The 19,969-nt window shown below is 43.6% G+C and overlaps 1 protein-coding gene across 22 annotated transcripts in view; it reads right to left on the reverse strand.

The window, feature by feature from the left end:
* Positions 1 to 11,722, reverse strand: part of ITGB4 (integrin subunit beta 4) — an 85,246-nt gene extending 73,524 nt beyond the window's left edge. For 7 of the 22 annotated variants that reach the window (XM_087955795.1, XM_026667470.2, XM_087955786.1 and 4 more), the window contains exon 1: positions 11,333 to 11,688. The gene's annotated coding sequence lies outside the window, so the exon portion shown is untranslated. Of the gene's footprint in view, positions 1 to 10,858 lie in introns of all 22 variants that reach the window. The other 15 variants (XM_087955793.1, XM_087955790.1, XM_087955780.1 and 12 more) reach the window with 7 other exon arrangements.
* Between the last annotated feature and the right edge of the window lie 8,247 nt (positions 11,723 to 19,969).

Consider the following 19,969-nt stretch of genomic DNA (forward strand, 5'->3'; position numbering starts at 1 on the left):
AATATATCTGGCCCCCTCTGTGGATAAGATGATTCAAGAGGCCAGTATACAACTGCAGCTTTAGAGTGCCAAGGGATAGAGTCTCCAGGCCTTTCCCTACTTACACCAGAGCATGGGGTATGTTGTATATAGATATTTGCATACTCGTAATACTACATTCTGATTGGACTGCCATTGCTGCCTATTGATTGGTTTCTTAACTATTGTTGCAATTGGTCCGCCTGACGGCGGGAAGTTTAAGAAGCTGTCATTGGCCGCGAGCCGCAAGCAGCTGCTATAAAAGAGGCTGCCGCGGCTCCGGTTTTGTTGAAGTTACTGCTAGCTAATAAAGAGCTGAATTCACACTGGTTTCAAGTCAGATCTTTCCCACGACAGAACAGGGTGGTTTTTTTCTTTCTTTCTTTAGTGTTGGATGTCCCTCCTGACATTGTCTTTATCTCCTTCCTGGCCCATACCTGCCACAGCCACAAATGCACACCTGGAAAATCAGTGGATAAGAGTTTTGGCAATGCAGAGTTTTTTTAGAATAGATTTAGACTACCCAGTCCTGAGCTAGAGGATATAGGAGGGAAGAAGTTCAGGGAAGCCACGCCCTAAAATCTCTCAGGATATGTCTAATAGGATAGAAGATTATAGCTTTAGTTTGACAAAATTGGACAGAATCTGAGCATGATTGGATTTCACTGTGTTGTCCTTGGGCTTCGGCCTGACATTAGCTTTCCTAATGTTACATTTTCCTCTTAAGCTGACAACATCCTGTAGCACCATCAAGGTGAATCAAACCTGGCACATTTTGCTCTTGGCATCAAGATCCCGCCTTCACACACACACACAGATCCATATGTGACACAAGGCCATTGAGCTTGGCAGCTGTCTTTCAAATTGAATGCTTTGGTGAACTCACTTCTCCAGCCTGAAAATCACCTTGTCCAAGAGACTTCAGAAACTTCTATTTTGACAGATGGTGTCATGCCCCTGTCGGAATCTGATTCAGAGGGGGAAGCCGAACAGCTGACAGGGAGTGGAAGTGTGGCTCCATTGGCTGTGGAAGAAACTGGGGAAGGGCAAAGTCTGGCTGGGCAGAGCAGGGGAGAGGTATAGCAAGGGAGAGGGAGTTCAGAGGAAGACTCAGGCCCACCCCCTCTTCATCCTAGGGCACGCAGGGAGGAATGGAGAAGGGAGCAACATGAGTTGCATGGCTTATGGGGGAGGAAAGGGCCCTGATTCCCTTCATTAGCTGCAGCTGGGAACACAGTGTTTAAAAACGGAGTTTGCACACAGCAACTTGTTGGAAGCAAATAGTGAGTTATCTTTTATTGTCGAGACTTATCTGGGTTCCTAGCATCTTCCCAACTGTGTGTGTTTTGTTGGCCCTTGAAGTCTGCAATTCCTTATCCGGCCCTGTCCAGTTAATTGCTGCAGCGTGGTTTGTACGGATTTTGATTTACAGTTTATATGTACTTTGTTTTCAGACTGATTTCTTCCACTTAAAGACTGTTCTTGGGAGAGTTTTTTCTTCAGCTGAAGGTAACTGGACATTGGGGGCAAAGTTGGAGGTATTAAAGGGACTCTTCTTGCTTATTTGACTGTGTTGCCTTTGTGCCACACCCCGGGTCATCACAGATGGCTAAACCTCTAAGTCTGGCCATGTGCAGCTGAAATCAAAACACCTCTAATCACTGGCACACCAGAACAAGCATTAAAAGGGTGTGATCGGAGTTGGCAGCAGAGGGAGCAAATGCCAGTGTACTTTTCTGCTGCCTCAAGGCTGGGCGGGCATGACTTTACCTGAGCTGTACAGTACGCCCTTAGTTCCAGATATAACCTGCAGGCCTGTGTAGAGATTTGCGTCTCAGATCACTGCAAAGTCTACACCCTTCAACTTTGCCTATGATGCTGCTGACAAAGCAGCTACGTGAGTAATTTTTCAGGAATATACGTAATTTAGATACAAAACACTAACAACTGCATGGCATGGTGCCAGTTTTGGGTCTGATGCCTATTAGTCCAGAGACAGTCGTAGGGGGATGCATTTGTGTCAGATAGCCAACTCAAAATTGGTACTAGTAAATCATATAACCAGTACTGTAATGGAAAAAGTAATCAAATACCATAAATTCACTAGAAGAGGGGAGCTATAATATATAGCCACTTCAGATAGTTCAAGAATGAAGTTAACCATCTAGTTATAAAAGATAAAGGTAGTTAGAAAGTCAAATAATGTGTACACCTCCAAAAGGAAAGAAGGAAAGGAAGGAAGGAATAATTTGAGTCTAGTATCTGCCAACATTTTTGAACTTGTTATTGGAAATGGCTCAGCGGTAGCATTGCTACATATCCTGACAACCAAAACAGGCATTAATTTTTTGCTTCGCATTACAACAAAGTAATGCTACCCTTGCAAATGCTGCCAGAATCTTGATATTCTTATTTAATATTCCAAAAAGATGGAAAACCTCAAAAAAGTGTGAATCCCTTTACTTAATATGAAGATAATCCATGCATTTGTAGATATAATCACACTCAATCTGAGCCTTGAATTGTCTTTATTAGTCCTTCATATACTGTATCTCTAGAACAACATCAGGAAACTTTGGCACAAGTTCTGGCTTCATTTGATGCCTGTATAAACCTAGTTCATTGTGAAGTAGTCTATCTTCAAACTCAATGTATGTAGTGTATAGTAGTTGGTAGTGCTAGATTAAGGATAGGTGGCATCCAGAGACCGTATTGTGTGATGCAGTAGTGGTATTCAGCAGGTTCTGACCAGTTCTGGAGAACCGGTAGCGGAAATTTTGAGTAGTTCAGAGAACCGTCAAATACCACCTCTGACTGGAGATTTTACAGTATCCTTCTCCTGCCACGCCCACCAAGCCACGCCCACAGAACTGGTAGTAAAATTTTTTTGAATCACACCACTTGTCTGATGCTTCCTCTCCCCTCCCCTCCCCTCCCCTCCTATTCCTATCCTATTCTCTATCATCGATCTATCAAAACTGCTAAGCCTCAATGCAAAAATATAGTACCTGAAATCCTGTATTAATACTACTAAAGATTGCTTCATTAAAGATAGAATAAATGTAAATGAAATTTCTTGTGGGCTTTCTTTTCAGAAGGAGGGATGGCATTGGCATTCCTTAAGCTTTGGTACTCTAACCTACTCAGCCTTGGTACTCCAACCTACTCAGCCTTTGGTACTCTAACCTACTCAGCCTTTGGTACTCCAACCTACTCAGGCCTTTGGTACTCCAACCTACTCAGCCTTTGGTACTCTAACCTACTCAGCCTTTGGTACTCCAACCTACTCAGCCTTTGGTACTCTAACCTACTCAGCCTTTGGTACTCCAACCTACTCAGCCTTTGGTACTCCAACCTACCCAGCCTTTGGTACTCCAACCTACTCAGCCTTTGGTACTCTAACCTACTCAGCCCTGATAGTAGGGAAATCACATCTTCATGGTAGCCTTCCAAATATGTGCAGTTATGCAGCTGGGGCTAATCAACATAAGCCCTACAACTTTTGTCTCATTCGTGTGATCCTAACCTATTACGGTGATATTTTTCCTCTCAGTACACAGTTAGTTGTCTATTTGGTGCAGCTCTTGGATAAAGCACCCCATACTCTTGTGACTCTATACTATACCCCTGTCAGCAGATTTAGCTCCTCAGCTCAGCACAAATCACATACTTTCTATTTGGCAAATTGTGAGGCTGGCGCTCTGCAGTGTTTGGTAGTGGGCCATTTCCCCATTAGTAGGAGTTATCTCTGCCAGCCCCTGCCTCTCAGCAGCTTCCTTCCTTTCTTCATCGTCTGCCATTGCCTCAACAATGTGTTTACACCACATTTCTGTTAAAGCAAAGAGTGTAGATTTGCAACTAGTGACATTTTTTCTCCCATAAAAAATACTGTAAAGGCATCAAAGGAAGGATAGGACTAGTTAGAGGCTAAATTTTGCACTTTTCCCTCTGATGTGTTGGCGTGAGTGCTGGTCAGTATGTTTTGACTTCACTTCTGGGACAGGGGAATGCTGTGCAAAGGAGAGAAAAAAAGTATGTTTATCCTTTATTTCCTCTCTTCAATGATGCTAGTACTTAGTCATATGTTCAGTAGAGGACCCTAATTTTTAATGGGTATTTAGATCTGGGCTAATGGCCTGAGCTGAAAAAAAATCCAAATGACCTTTAGATGGGAGCCAAGAGTTAGAGTTTTAGGGATCATTTTGCTGGTTGGCCTGCATATTTTGCAGATTGACAGAGTAATCCTAATCTATTTGTATGAAAAACAATGCCATCTCTCCACTGCCCCCACCCAAACCCCCCAGGACATGCACTCTTACAGGAGGGCATGCACTTATCTTGATTTTGTTTTTTTTAAAAAACCCCAAGGAACCTAATAAAATGGTTCATGCGATTTTCCTTATACCTGCAATCCTGAAGCTGGTTGCTATAAAAGAAAAGAATAAAATCATTTATGGTCTGCATAACGTTTCCTTTTTCTATTGCAGTGATGTCACTAATCATGGTTCTGTGGCATTTGATACCCATGGTGCAGTAGCCCCATGGCAAGATGGACACAAATACATTTAACAAACAAACAAATAAAGAAATACATTTGATCAAGGTATAAACTTGGCGGGTAAATATACTCTGTTCTTTAGCACATTCCACATCACAGCCTCTGGATGTGAAAAAAAATCCAAAGCAACAGCTCAATAATCAGTACCCCAAAGACGAGGGGTCCACCCAAAAAAGCATACAATATAAAGCCATATAAAATAGTGAAGTAAGTCATCTACAATAAAAACCCTATACTAAATATTTCAGAAATCAATAATTGATGCTAAATAGGAGCAATTGTATAGGTGTGTCTATGTAGTGAAATTTCTGTAGGTAAAGAGGGTGGTGAACATTAGGTATGATCCATGGCCAGCTTTTAGATACATTAAAAATGGACAGAGCAATTTATTTTGTAAGCAGTTGTTATAATTTTGACATAGTTGTCATAGTTGATTCTAGTCAAGAAACTGCTCTATCCTTTGGAAGTGAAAGCATTTAGCTATATGTATATGTATATTGTTATGTCTGGGAGAGTGGGCGCAAAGAACGGAGACGAGGCATCGAATAGTGACTCCAACTTTTTATTAGTGACTTCAGAACAGAGCGAAAATACTTGGGCAGCAGCAGCTCCTTTATAGAGCTCGCTGCTGTCAAAACACCCAATGATTTGAGTTTGCCGCGCTGGGAGCATCCAATCAGCGGTGACCCGCCATCAGCCAATCAGATCAGCCAAAAACGACCAATCACGATCCGCTATTAGCGGGCCAATCAGAAGTGCAGGTTTACGAGCCTGTCGTGGAAGGAAAACTATTAGAATTGCAAACTAACGAGTTGCTTAGTTCGGAACATATATGTATGTATGTGAATAGATGTGATGACGATTTCTGTCTGTAAATATTAGGTCAAAATATGATGCTCTGATATGATCATTCTTACCCAACTACTTGTAAAATAAAAAGAATACACCGGTGTGCCCAATTAAATGGCTACGGATACATTTTTTTCTGTAATTGGGGAAACAGAACCAACATCTGGAAGACACTGTAGTGGAGAACATCTTTGCATGCAGAACATCCCAAGTCAAGTTCTGGAAAGTATCTTCCAAACAGCACGGATGATAGGTAGGCAACTTGAGGCCTTGTAATAATGTTGAACCACAACTTTTCATATGTGTCACCATTGGCCACTTTACCTAGTCCTGTTAGGGGATGACATTCATCAACACTTGGAGAACTACAAGTTCCCAGAGTTTCCACCATGCGCATACTACAGGTTCCTATTGTTGCCACATTTCCAGTTCCCAGAGCATTTTTCAGCAGTAAACTACTAGTTTGGAGGCATTGTCAGAGACTAGAATAATACAAAATACAACTCAGTCTGAAAAAGACTGCCAGCTAATGGTTGAGAATAGATTGATTATCATCTAACCTAGGGTTGGATACCCATGAACCATTTGCAGCCCTCTGACCACATTCTTCTGGCCCAGAGAGTTCCTAAATTCATGCTGCCATGATTTGATGATAAATTGACTATTTCTGTTTGCATAATTTTTGGTTTGTTTTGAGCAATGTTAAAAGGCTTACATCAAAAACTTCTAGATGTGTAAAATCTAGAACAGGGTTCTCCAAACTTGACAATTTTAAAACTTGTGGACTTCGAATCCCAGAATTCCCCAGCTAGTGGAACAACCAGAAAAACCAAAACAAAGAAAAGAGGAAGAAAACATGTAAGGAATTATGTGCCTTCTCCAATTTCTCTTCCTTTATTTGCATGCTTGTGAGGGGGATCCTTTGTTAATTTCTCCATCCTGTATGTTTAAGCTTTTGTATTCTGACAGCCGTTCCAACTTGTGTGTTTCTGCAGAATGAACTCTTCAATGTGATGTGCAAGAATCAGTCAGCACTACAACAAGGGAGTGATACAACAGCTCTTTTGTTACGCCCAGAGCCCAGAAGCTATGAAAGGACTCAGTGTTGGCACACCTTCTTTCCCTCCCTGTCTGTTCTGCTAGGTTGTTGGACAAGAGTTTTGCACTCATCCCTCCTGAAAGTTGTGTCCTTAAGGTCAAATTGTTACTGGCTTCATTCTTAAGCACTTAAAAGTGGTATAGAACTTATGGAATATAAGATCTCTCCATGGCCAGTACGGTTAATACCCAGATGATTTATTTCTTGTTTCAGGGTTTGATAAAAAGAGAATACTACCTTCTTCTCCCTCTGGTTATCAACTCCTGGCAATCTGACAGTGAGAACAATTAACCAGTGGAACAGCTTGCCCTCGGAAGTTGTGGGAGTGCCATCACCTGAGACTTTCAAGAAGAGATTGGACTGCCATTTGTCAGAAATGGTGTGGACTAGATAACCTACAAAGTCCCTTTCAACTCTGATTATCTGTTATCTGTTTATCTCAAAACTTAAAAAAAAGTCAAGCAAGCTGTGGTATTTAAGTCAGTGATAGGCCTGAGAGATGTTACAAACTAGGAGGGTTACATTACATTTGGGCAGCTGGGATGGTATTTTTTTACTTGTTTGGGGAAGATCTTTTTAATTGTGATAAGTTTGTTTTAGGGCTTACACCTTTTTGCTGTTTGTTTCCTGCCTTCAAATGGTAGAAAATTTCAACGATGTTTTTTTTGGTGAAGAGTTCAGGACAAAAAAACATTCAAAAACTGCACCCTAATTTTTGCCATCAATATATAGTTTGCAGCCATTCACTCAATTGTCTCTATCAAAACAACTACCTTGATCTTTACTACATAAATTTTCAGAACGATATTACAGAACTGATGGCATCCTTTCATTTAACATTAACATTGAAGTTCTCAGCCAACAAGGTGCCACCATCTGCAGACGTAAAGTGTATGCACTTTCGTGTCCCCAGTCATCATACCTCTAATAAACTCTGAACCATAACCTTTTATGCCTATCCATAAATAAATTAAACAAACAAGGGGATATCATGCATTTGTCTTATTCAAGTGTTTCCTTATTCTCATGCAAGGGTCACTCCCACTCCCATTTGCCACTGTTAGGGACAAACAATGAAAGTAAGTTCATGAGAAGACAGGGAGTTGAACTGAATATAGTTGTTCAACATTTATCCACCAAATAACTTGCCAAAGGCTTAGCTATTTTCAGGCATTGGACCAGATACCTCCTACATACCAGTATTTTGTTATTTTCTTAAAACTTCTGCTTAAATCCAATCAACTTCACTATCCAGTATGTAGAAAGACACAGAACTATAGTGTGTTCCTCTACAAAAATTCTCTTTGAGAAGAACAAAAGAACACATGTGGGGTGAGTCTGCATGAAGCCATTGGCAACACAGGTCATAAGTAAGCTACACTTCAGTTGTTTGTTTGGCAAAAGAATGAAAATACGTATGCTGCCCATATAAATTCATTCATTCAATCAATCAATCCCCAAGGAAATTATTTCCAGGAAAGGACACTATGCAAGAATCTGTATAAATGTTCTTCTACAATTACAATGGCCTCACTGTATCAGATGATGACCCTGGATAGCATATAACTGAAGCACACAAGGCATTAGACTATGAAGCATGCAATTCTTTACTAGTAACCACGAGGAGATCAAAACAGTATATTTTAATACTGAAAGCAACATCAATCCATCAAATTATATGTATAAAAATAGAAACAACACCAACTCTTAGAACTAACAGGAAACCAACAATAGTTAGCAACAATAAATATATAAATGATAAATATATAAGAAAGAGGGTAACCTGATAGGTGATCTAAAAGGCAGATAACTTTGAGTAGTCTGGGTGAATAGGCCTGTTTGTCAACTTGAAGATAGTATGGGGCTACCACTGGGAAGGCCCTGCTTATGGTCATTGCACTGAAAAAGAAATCTAGTAGAGGGAGTACAAATAAACTTATTCCAGGTGCTTTTATAGCACGAATTGGGTGATATTAGGAAAGACAGCCTTACACACACTTGCGATAAATTTCCTTCTCCCATTCCTTTATGCAAAGAATACATACACACACACAAAATTATTAGATCCCAAATAAATTATTTTGAACTGTTCCAGATCACCTGTCATCAAATTCCCACTGCTTCTTTTTCAGAATATTACTTCACTTAGATAACCACTTTTGATAAATTCCAAATCCCAATGAATTTGAGGCATGAATGGGCACTCCAGTACCATACATGGCCAAAATAAGAGGAAGACTATTGATAGAGCAACAGCAACCAAGCTCAGAGAGCACCAAGGATCCCACACAGAAGAGTATATTGCAAAAGAACATACATTAGTTTACACAAGGTGAAATACTGAGAGAGAGAGAGAGAGAAGAGATCTCTTTTGTCTACAAAGCAATAGAAGCACAGTTCCACCAGTCTTTCCATTTGACTGTTCTCATTTTCCTTCCTTCTAACTACTGAATAGGCTTCCATGACCAGCCTTCTCATCATAAATAAAGCCAAAAATTACATCTTTTCTAAAAAAAAATTTTTGGCAGATTTTGTGATGACTGCATTTCAGCTTGATCTAGTATTTAATGGACAGAGGGAAATGCAAGGACTCAAGCTTGCATGTCAAGCAGGTATCAATTAGAAACAGGAGCCAGCTCTTGTTTCCTTTGTTGCATTACTCTGTTGTCACAGATGACACACCACAGATAATATTTTAAGTATGGCTATTGTAAAAAAAGAGATGCTGTACCCTAACTATAAACCAAATAAGCAAAAACCAAATTGCCTTTTTCTTTATCTGGAACATCATATTGATTTGTCTTGTACTGCTAAAATGTAAAGAAGTCAGCAATCTAGCTGGGTCTTGTCTTTCTGTGGCTGGGATTTCCCTCCTTCCCAAATTACCCAAATTTATGACATTTTGACAACTTTTATATGGGGGAGAACCCAGGGACAATTATTGGAGACCCGAAATGTGACCTATTGCTGTTTTTCCAACAATTTATAGAGATATAATCAATTGGCATTGTAGACAATACATTGGTAGTTTTTCCATTGGAGGAAAATTGGCATCTAATACTGTAAACAAGAACAAATATTTAGAGCTATCTGAATCCTTCCTCAGCTAAAATCCAAAATGCCTCTCTAACCATAAAGTGAGCTTAGTGGTAAAGAGAATTTCACTATGCATATGTTCTTAACTTCACTTTTTAATGCTCAGAGACCCATATCATACTTGGGCTCTAGAACTGACCAGAGGTTTTGAAGCTGATCTTTAGTGACTTCCTTGTATGCAGACCAACAGCATACCTGTCCACCACTCTATAACTTAACTTTTATCTGTCCTTCTTCCAGATCTGCTGCTTTACCTATTTTAAACTACTTCTCACATTCAAACAATCCATCCAATTTATCTTAAATCTCATGCACATTGTTAATCTACCTAGTTTCCTCATTTTCACGCCTTTCGTAAACACATTAACATCTGAAATCAGGAAAAGTACATTATTTTCAATTATACAGATTATGTGATTCTCAAACAACAATCAAATCAGAACGGGGCTTAAGAGAAATAAAAATGATATGTGAATCCGTGCCTAGAGCCATAAATATTTATAACACATTAAAAATACCCAATCTCTATCTTCTAACTGCTAGGAGAGTTACTATAATCCTCCCCCTCTCTCCCGCATTCTTCTCCACTTTTAACAAATTTACAAATGGGGCAACAGGTTGAAATTAATGAGTTAAGGAAAACTGTTCTTCACTATGCTGCCACACCAAGATCAAGTTTACTGCCTAATGTCTGCCTGTTATGAAGTTGTTAAAAACACCGGGATATTGTGGGAGGGAAATGTCAGCGTTCTCACTCAGGAAAAGTTCACCTTCCTCTGTTTGGGAAGAACACGTTATTGTTGACGGATAGCCATCTTCCCCGTAATTTCCTAATGTGCCCTGCGAATGTACACAGAGAAAAAGAGAAACTGCGTGGGTATGCGGGTGCAAAGGAATTATATGAATAGCCTGGTTAATTCAGATAAAAAGGAGTCTTCGGCAAGAGAGCAAAGGGGAGGAGGGAATGCTCTGTTCTGCTGTATCAAACTGGCTGATCAAGAACTTGTGCCAAGTTCCAACCATGGAACACAACTTCCCATCTAACTTTAAAGTAGAAAAGAACATAGGACTACATCAGCCGTTTTGCCTGCTTGTTTACCTGTGCAAGGAGCCCTGCGTTTCTTTTCACTTTTCTCTCTGATTAATCATTAGTTGTCTCTTTAAAAAAAAGTAACATAAATAAACAAATAATAAAAAATAGGTGTGGGGACCGAAAATAAAAATTTTGTGCCACAAACCTCATTCATGCTGGGTCCATTTCAAAGTCCAAATCCTTTGCAACAATCCAAAAAACAGCTATCCACACATCAAGCCAAGAACTTCCTCCAGTGGTAAGGGATGTGTGTGTGTGTGTGCGTGTGTGTGTGTGCACTGTGTGTGCACGTGTGTTGGGAGAAGAGACACACACACAGAGAGAGAGAGAGAGAGAGAGAGTGAGAGAGAGAGAGAGAGAGAGAGAGACTTGTTTCACTGCTGCATTGTCGTTTCCAAATGTAAGGTTGGTTGGCTTATCCTGACTCCCCCTGGTTCTTCCTCTCCTCCCCCTTTCACATATTCCAGTTTTATTTCAGATGCAAAGTTGAAAAAGGAAGGAAGGAAGGAAGGAAGGAAGGAAGGAAGGAAGGAAGGAAGGAAGGAAGGAAGGAAGGAAGGAAAGAAGGAAGGAAGGAAGAAAGGAAGGAAGGAAAAAAGAGCTCATCAATTCGACCCACCTCTTCAGGTCTCCTGGTTGCTTCTGATCCAGGGTTGTCTCACACCTTTTTCACTCTCCCCACCTTTTTGCTGCTGTTGTTGCAGGTTTTTTTTTTTTAAAAGAACTCCCTCTGGCTTATTTTTCTTTCCTCCAGGGTAAATTGAGGAGTTCCCAGTAGCAGCACCTATAGCTGTTAGGCAAGTAAAGTCGGAAAGAAGTACTTTTCCCTTTACCTCAGGTGTGATTAGGCGTGTTGTATGTATGCAGGGGAGGTTACCTGTGACTCAGGTCTGTCTGGCATTCCTGCGCATTATGCACACCTGCATGGGCAAGAACAGCTCGGGTAGCCAAATCTCTTCTCCATTTCTTCCCAGTACTTTTTTTTTTTTTTTTTGAAGTTTCCACCCACAGGAAAAGGGTGGATGCTAAGCACTGAGACATAGCCCAACCCAACTCTACTTGTGCAACCGAAAGGTTTGCTCGATAGCAAGGATATGAAAACAAATCTCTTTGCTTTTAAGGTGCCCCAGGACAAATTCTTCTAACTCCTTAATATTTCATCGGCATTCTGTGGCTGAAAGAAAGATCGCAGGGTGGTTTTCGGAGTTCATTTTCCAATTCATTTCTCTCTCTCTCTCTCTCTCTGGATCTTTCCCTCCAAGCTCCCAGTGCTACTGAAGCAAGATGGTTTCTTTTCTTTTTTCTTTTTTTTCTGGCTTTCTGCTATTTGTGTCCAAGGACCACCCTCCAAGAAAAGGTCACCAAAGCTGCAGCAGAATCAACAATCTCCAGTGTTCTGCTTCCTCCACAGCCAGAGAAAAAAGCTTGATGGCTTAGGCATCTTCTCTTTTTTTTTTTTTTGTACATCTTGAAGGTAAAAGGACAGCAGATGCAAGCAGCCTCTTGATTCAATCTACAGTATTATTGGACCAAAACCATGAGCCATCTAGTTTTACCCTGAGTTTGCAGACTTCATGTGACTAACTGGCTGATCACTAAAGAATAGTGCTGTTTAGGCAGTTGATGGTTGGCTCTCTCTGAAACAGTTCTAGCCTTTGTAAGACTGAGTTCTAGGATTCCTTTCCCTTTCCCTAATCTCCTCCAAAGCCACTTCTTTCAAAGTTGGGAATCCCAAGTCTCTCTGTTTGGTTGAATGCAGGACAAGCACCCCCCCTCCCTTCTTCTAGCACACCCTCTAGAACAGGGGTGGGCAAACTACGGCCCGAGGGCCACATCCGGCCCGTTGGTCTTTTTAATCCGGCCCGCCGAAGAATTAAGGTTTGATGTGAATGATTGAATGATTGCATTCATTTGATTTTGACTTGTAATGACAGGCATTTCGACACCAGGTAGCGGCCCGTCTGTCAAATTTTAAAAGTCAATGAGGCCCCCGAGCCAAAAAGTTTGCCCACCCCTGCTCTAGAATCACAAGGTCTAAAGCAGTTGACAAAAACAAAACAAACGAGAAAGATAGCAAAGGGTTTCCTTCTAGCCTGTCGCTTCGTTAGTGGAGGGGTTTCTCTTTGTTGTGCCATCAGTAGGAACTCATTCATAGCATACATTTCCACCAAATTCATAAATCTGAAATGACTGTCCTGTAGATAAGCCTCTGCACACCCACTATTTTACGTCAAAGTTAGTCACCATTGCTCACAATCCCTGCCTACCCTAATGGGACAGCCATTCAAGTTCAAAGTAACATTAATTATATGTAGTTCTTCCTAAAGGATGACTTTCCTAAAGGAATCATAGAGGTTGAAATTTTCAGTAGAAAAGGAGTGCTGGAAGGGAAAAGAAGAGAACTGGATGCTTTTGCTAATTTTCATTTTGAAATTGTATTTCCAGCTGTGTTGAACTCAAAGAGGGAAAGAAAATTGGTAACCCTCTGATTTCCGGGGAACCCACTCTCCGTGGATGTCAATCTATTCAAAAGTCTCTACTGAGTCAAAAATTAAGATCATCGCATTAATCATAAATTTAATCAATTTAAACACCTGACTAAGAAACTGAATAAACAGAACTATTTCATTTTGGTCACTTAGCTGGCAGATTTTGCATTAGTCACAAGACTCATATTTAACATGATCATGAAGCTGATATGTAATATTTTTCCAAGATCTTATCTACGATGGTATAATCCAGGAAACTCATCCCAGGTTTGCTTCCTCCCTCTTCTCCTCCTTCTGAAGCACAGACTTCCTGCTTGCCTGCCTGCCTGCCTGCCTGCCTGCCTGCCTGCCTGCCTGCCCCTAGCAGAAAGATCCTGCTTGCTTGTATACTTGCTGCCTTTCCTGATCTTGCCCTGGTGGAAGACAACCCCAGAGCCACATTCTAGCCCAGGGGTGTCCAACCTGGGCAACTTTAAGACTTGTGGACTTCAACTCCCAGAATTCCTCAGCCAGCAAAGCTGGCTGAGGAATTCTAGGAGTTGAAGTCCACAAGTCTTAAAGTTGCCCAGGTTGGACACCCCTGTTCTAGCCCATCTTTCCTGGTCAAGTAATCCCCTCTGCTGCTCACCCAGGCATTCAGAAAGCCTTCAGCCCTGCCTCCAAATCAGTGCCCACCAGAGGATGAGAGGGGGGAAGAAGTTTACAAAGGCTAGCACTGCTGGATGGGGGTGAAATTGGGGCACCAGGTTTGTGGCTTGGCTAATAAATCCAAACTGCTTCAGGAAGTCTGCTTGGCTTAGTTGAGGAAAGCGGTGAGGCTGCTCTGAGTGTTTCAAGACTACATGTTGGTGCAGCGCTCAGCTTGATCTTGTTGGGTGGTGTCTTCAGCTCCTACAAAAGCTGTTGCTGCAGGCTGCAGAAAAAGATCCAGAGGATTGCACACAGCCCATGGCTGCAGATTGGAGAGCCTCGGTTTTAAAATGGCCTCTTCCAGACAATTCCATGCTATGATTTTAAGATCAGGGCTCCTTCCAAGTTGGGGAGTCAAATAGATTTCTCTCCATAGAAGAAGAAAGGAGGGAGAAAAGGGACTTTCTTTTTCAGAGCTTGTGAATCAGAAAGGGATTTGTTGCACTGGATGGTTTCAGCGCTTGATTAAGGCATGCACAAGCACCCTCTGCTCAAGCGCCCTCCACTCACATGAGTAGAGCTTTGTACATGAGCACAATTACCCTCCACTCGTGCATGAAGTGTCAGCGTTCCGACAAACAAATTCCAACCCAATAAACTCTAAGGCAAGCATTTCCTCAAAGTTCCATTTTATTAGAGTTTTCATATTGGCACCTCTGGGAAAACCCAAATCTGAGAGTTCCAGATTTTCCCTTCCTCAAAAGAAATTCAAAGATCAATCCCCTGCACCTATCAGTCCATCACATGCCCCAATCAAAAGTCATCCCAACTGGAGACATTCCTCCAGACACTCCTCTCCAGGTGCAGGTTAACATGTCCTTGACTTCTGAGAAAGAATGTTGTTGAGCCTAAGAAATCCCCCCTCCCCAAATTCCCAGGCACTAAATGTGGCAGCCTCAAAGCTTCCAAGCAAGATATGGCTTCCAAGACTGACACAAAGCTCCATTTGCATGAGAGTGCAGGCATGTGCCACTCACACAAATGGAGCTGTGAGCATGTGTGAACCTGCCACTCGCATGCCCACTCCCGCTCTGGGCCGGGTTGCAAAACTGGAAAGGTTGGGGATCGCTGCATTAGAACAAACATTTTTTTTCTGGGAGTCTACAGTACAACTATGGAGTGTAGACAGGGGTGGGATTCTACCAGTTTGCACCTATTCGCTAGAACCGGTTGTTAACATTCTAAGCAGTTCGGAGAACCGGTTGTTAGAAGAAATTACTGGCCTAATCCTGTAAGGAAGGCAGGAAGGAAACATTCTGGTGTTGCTTACAGAAACTGCCTCTCCATTAACCCTTATTACATTCTTGGCAGGACTAGACTTCCTGTCTCTGGAACTTCTCTGGAGTTTTTTTTTTCTCCTTTGCTGGTACTTTGCTTGTGTGGAGTGACCATTTAAAGTTACAATGGCACTGAAAAAAGTGACTCATGACCATTTTTCACTCACAGTCATGAGAGGCCAGGCGAGGAGATGTGTGCCTCGATGTGAGTAATATTGAGTTGGCCACAACCAGCCAATAGCATGACCATCAAGCCATGTCCACCCAGTCACATGACCACCAAGCCACACCCACCAACTAAGCCACGCCCACAGAACCGGTTGTTAAAAAAATTGAATCCCACCCCTGAGTGTAGAAGCAACTATTTTAAAGAGTTGTTGAGAAGTGCTATGTGAAGCTCTCTGAACTTTTGTAGTGGAAAAGTTTCTGGGGATGCTTTTAATAGGTTTAAATGTTATCATTTGATTTCAGACATTAAGCACTGATGTACTAACTTCAGCTCAGCTGAAATGTCTCAAAATCCTTGCAACCCAAGAACTTTTCACAAATTCAGTTTTTTGCTAATTTAGTTCAGCACTTTATCTGGAAATATGCCTTCCTGCTCTGAAACAAACAAGCAAACAAACAAAAAACCCAAGAGAAGCTGATGCAGTAGAAAACACTTTGGGTAGAGGGAATTTTAAAAAAATCATACCAGCTTAACATTCATTTGATAAATAGCAATTTTCATCTGGCTGTGTATTTTGTAGAGCTGTAGAAGGGCTGCTGCTCATAAGCCCGGTGGCCTGGATAGCCAAGCAGGCAGGCATGGACAGGAACTTATCAAAGGTGGAACCATGTTTATGGAATTCTTTCCTAAGAGGTAATTTACCTCTCTGCTTATTTTCTTTTAGATCCTTTAAACATTTTGAAAGTTATTAATTTTCTTGTTCTTAACGGCTGTGTTTTTAGTTTTTAATGATAAGTGGCTAAGACAAAATGAGTTGTCTTAATTGCTCCTGTTTTAGTGCTTTGGGTTTTTTCTAATAGTAACGTCAGTGTGATGCTAGCGTAACCTATCATTTTAAGTTCCTTCCATAGTTAGCAAGAGTTGAAAGCAAAGTACCCAGTAATTCTTCAGTAAGCCAGTAGCAGATAATGCTGAGTTGCATAACCTCAAAGGGGGTAGGACACAGGTAGACAGATGGCTTGATCAGGCACATTCACATCTAATCACAGACTGTATAATTAATGTGTCATCCAAATGTAATCATAGGCATTAGCCCTGTCAGTGACCCTTCACCAAGAAGTGGTCATAGGCCCCTGCCTGAAAAGGTTTACAGCCTAGTGATGAGAACAAAGTAGGCAGCAGCCACCAGAAAAACTTACTGTACCTTATACATAAAAAGGGTTGCTTGTAGTACAATGTTTTATAGTGTCAAATTGATGAGGAAGATGAGTTATTGCAAAAAGGCAACCCATCAATTACTACGGTAAGATATACTGGAAAGGCGATTTTGTCCTCCAAGAAAATACTTCTCACTTTCAGTCACTTTCCCTGGACTACTATTTTTTGGATAGCCTTGCTGGCTAGGGGTTCTGAAAGTCATCATCATAAAGTAATTGAAATGCAGAGGCCCAAAGTGGTGGAAATTAGTCAGTGTTCACAAAAAGACTACTCCAAAACATTGTATTTATAGTCTATCTCATTTCAAACAAAACTGTGCAGTTCTGAGATTTTAGAGCAGAGTCTCCAAACTTGGCAATTTTAAGACTTGTGGACTTTGACTCCCAAATTTCCCCAGCCAGTATGGGAGATGAAGTCCACAGGTGGAGTCCTAGTGGACGATCACTTAAATATGAGTCAACAGTATGTGACATTAGCAGCCAAAAAAAGCCAATGCAATCCTAAGCTGCATTAATAGAGGGATAGAATCGAGATCATGTAAAATCCTAGTACTGCTTTACAAAGCCTTAGTAAGACCACAGTTGGGAATACTGCATCAAGTTCTGGTCGCCACAGTACAAAGATGTTGAGACTGAGTGCAGAGAAGAGCAATAAAAATGATTAGGGGGCTGGAGACTGAAATGTACGAAAAACAGCTACAGAAATTGGGTATATCTAGTCTGATGAAAAGAAGGGCTAGGGGTGGCAAGATAGTACTGTTCCAATATTTGAGGTGCTCCTACAAATACGAAGGGGTTAAACTATTTTCCAAAGCACCAAAAGGCAAGTTAAGAAACAATGGTTGGAAACTGACCAAGGAGAAAAGCAACCTAGAACTAAGGAGAAACTTCCAAACGTTGAGAGCAATTAGCTGATGGAATGGCTTGACTTCAGAAGTTGTGGGTGCTCCATCACTGAAGGCTTTCAAAAAAAAAAAAAAAAGGCTGGACAACCATTTGTCTGAAATGATGTAGGTTTTCCTGGTGTTGGACTGGAAGATCTCCGAGGTCCTTTCCAACTCTTGTTATTCTATGCTCTAAGCCAGGCTTGTCCAACCCGCGGCCCATGGGCCGCATGCGGCCCAGGTCGCCTCGTAATGCGGCCCAATGCCCACCCCAACCTTCATGAAAGATCCAGCAAGGAGGAGAGGCAGGCGCGAGGCGGGGCGAGGCGAGCAACAGAAAAGTCCCGCCCCGCCACCTCCTGCTGTTGCTGCCGCCGCCACCGCTGCTGCATTTGCAGGAGGAGAGGTAGGCGCGAGGCGGGGCGAGGCGAGCAACAGAAAAGTCCCGCCCCGCCACCTCCTGCTGTTGCCGCCGCCGCCGCCACTGCTGCTGCTTCTGCCCCCACTGCCGCTGCCGCCGCCACCGCTGCTGTTGCTGCCACCACTGCTGCATTTGCAGGAGGAGAGGTAGGCGCGAGGCGGGGCGAGGCGAGCAACAGAAAAGTCCCGCCCGCCACCTCCTGCTGCTGCCGCCGCCGCCGCCGCTGCTGCTGCTTCTGCCCCCACCGCCGCTGCCGCCGCCACCTCCTGCTGTTGCTGCCGCCGCCACCGCTGCTGCATTTGCAGGAGGAGAGGTAGGCGTGAGGCGGGCGAGGCGAGCAACAGAAAAGTCCCGCCCGCCACCTCCTGCTGTTGCCGCCACCGCCGCCACTGCTGCTGCTTCTGCCCCCACCGCCGCTGCCGCCGCTGCTGCTTCTGCCCCCCGCCACCGCCGCCGCCGCTGCTGCATTTGCAGGAGGAGAGGTAGGCGCGAGGCGGCGGCGAGGCGAGCAACAGAAAAGGCGGGCAGCCGCGCCCAAAAGTCCCGCCCGCCACCTCCTGCTGTTGCCGCCGCCGCTGCCACCACTGCTGCTTCTGCCCCTGTCGCCGCTGCTGCCGCTGCTGCTTCTGCCCCCGCCACCGCTGCCGCCGCTGCTGCATTTGCAGGAGGAGAGGTAGGCGTGAGGCGGGCGAGCTTTCTTCCCCTCCCGCAAAATTTGGCCGGAAAATTAATAAAAATAAATAATTTGCAGGAGAGGTAGGCGCGAGGCAGGCGAGCTTTCTTTCCCCCCTCCCCCACCCCGCAAAATTTGGCCGGAAAATTATAAAATAAAAAATAAGTAATTTTTAATAAATAATTAATAATAAATAATAAATAATAATTTTATTTTATTTTATTATTTAATTTAATTTAATTTAATTTAATTTAATTTAATTATTTAATTTAATTATGTGCGCCCAAACCAAATTTTCATCTTCTAATGTGGCCCAGGGAAGGTGAAAGGTTGGACACCCCTGCTCTAAGCCTTAAAGTTGCCAAACTTGGAGAACCCTGTTTTAGATCACTATAGACCAGGGGTGGGCAAACTACGGCCCGCGGGCCACATCCGGCCCGTTGGTCTGTCCAATGCGGCCCGCCCCTGAAAAAAAATCACTGCCATTGGTCTGTCCAACCCGGCCCACCCCTGAAAAAAAATCGTTGGGCGTGGCGTATTGCCCTGTGCCGCGTGGCCCCCAAAGCTGCAAAACAGTGCGGAGCGATCTAGGGGTAGGAAAGAAAAGAAATTTGCAAAGGCCTCGGCTGGGAGTTCGAAATCACCTTCGAGTGCGACCTCTCCGAAGGTGAGTCCCCACCGATCCCCCCTTTTTTCCGGGGCTTCCAGGCTTAAACTTTGCAAAGGCAAAGCTTGCAGGCTGGAGTGTCTTCCCGCCGAGGAGCGGGAAGGGTTCCACCCGGCGGGTGGGGCGTGCTGCTTGGAGCCACCTAAAGCTAGGCCGCTGCTGGTGGAGCCTTGCCCTGCCTTGGTGCCCCGTTTCCCGGCTCGGCGGCACTTTAAAAGCCTGCTCCCAGCACCCGAGCAACTTCCCAGCAACTTTCCGCTTCGTTTTAACTCGTGGGCGCTCGCGCCTGACCCCAAGCTGCGCGGCGGAGGGGAAGCCCGGTGGGCGGGCAGGCAGGTGGGCTGCTTGGAGGAGGCGACCCGGCGACGCTCTGGGCTTCCCCTCCGCCCGTGCGGCTCGGGCGAGGCGCGAGCGCCCACGAGTTAAAACGGCGGAAAGTTGCTGGAAGTTGCTCGGTTTTCCGGGCTTCCAGGGCTTTGCAAAGGCAAAGTTTGCAGGCTGGAGCGTCTTCCCACCGAGGAGCAGGAAGGGTTCCGTCTGGCGGGTGGGCGGGCTGCTTAAACTTTGCTCGGGCGGAACTTTAAAAGCCTGCTCCCAGCACCCGAGCAACTTCCCAGCAACTTTCAGCTTCCTTTAACTCGCGGGCGCTCGCGCCTGGCCCCGAGCCTCGCGGCAGAGGGAAGCCCGGCGGGTGGGCGGACTGCTTGGAGGAGGCTCCGGGCTTCCCCTCCGCCAGGCACGAGCACCTGCGAGTTAAAAGGAAGCCAAA

The sequence above is a fragment of the Notechis scutatus genome, chromosome 2 (genome assembly GCF_049901735.1).
Source record: "Notechis scutatus isolate UNSWTSFEM ecotype Mainland chromosome 2, rNotScu1.2, whole genome shotgun sequence".
NCBI classification, from domain to species: Eukaryota; Metazoa; Chordata; class Lepidosauria; order Squamata; family Elapidae; genus Notechis; species Notechis scutatus.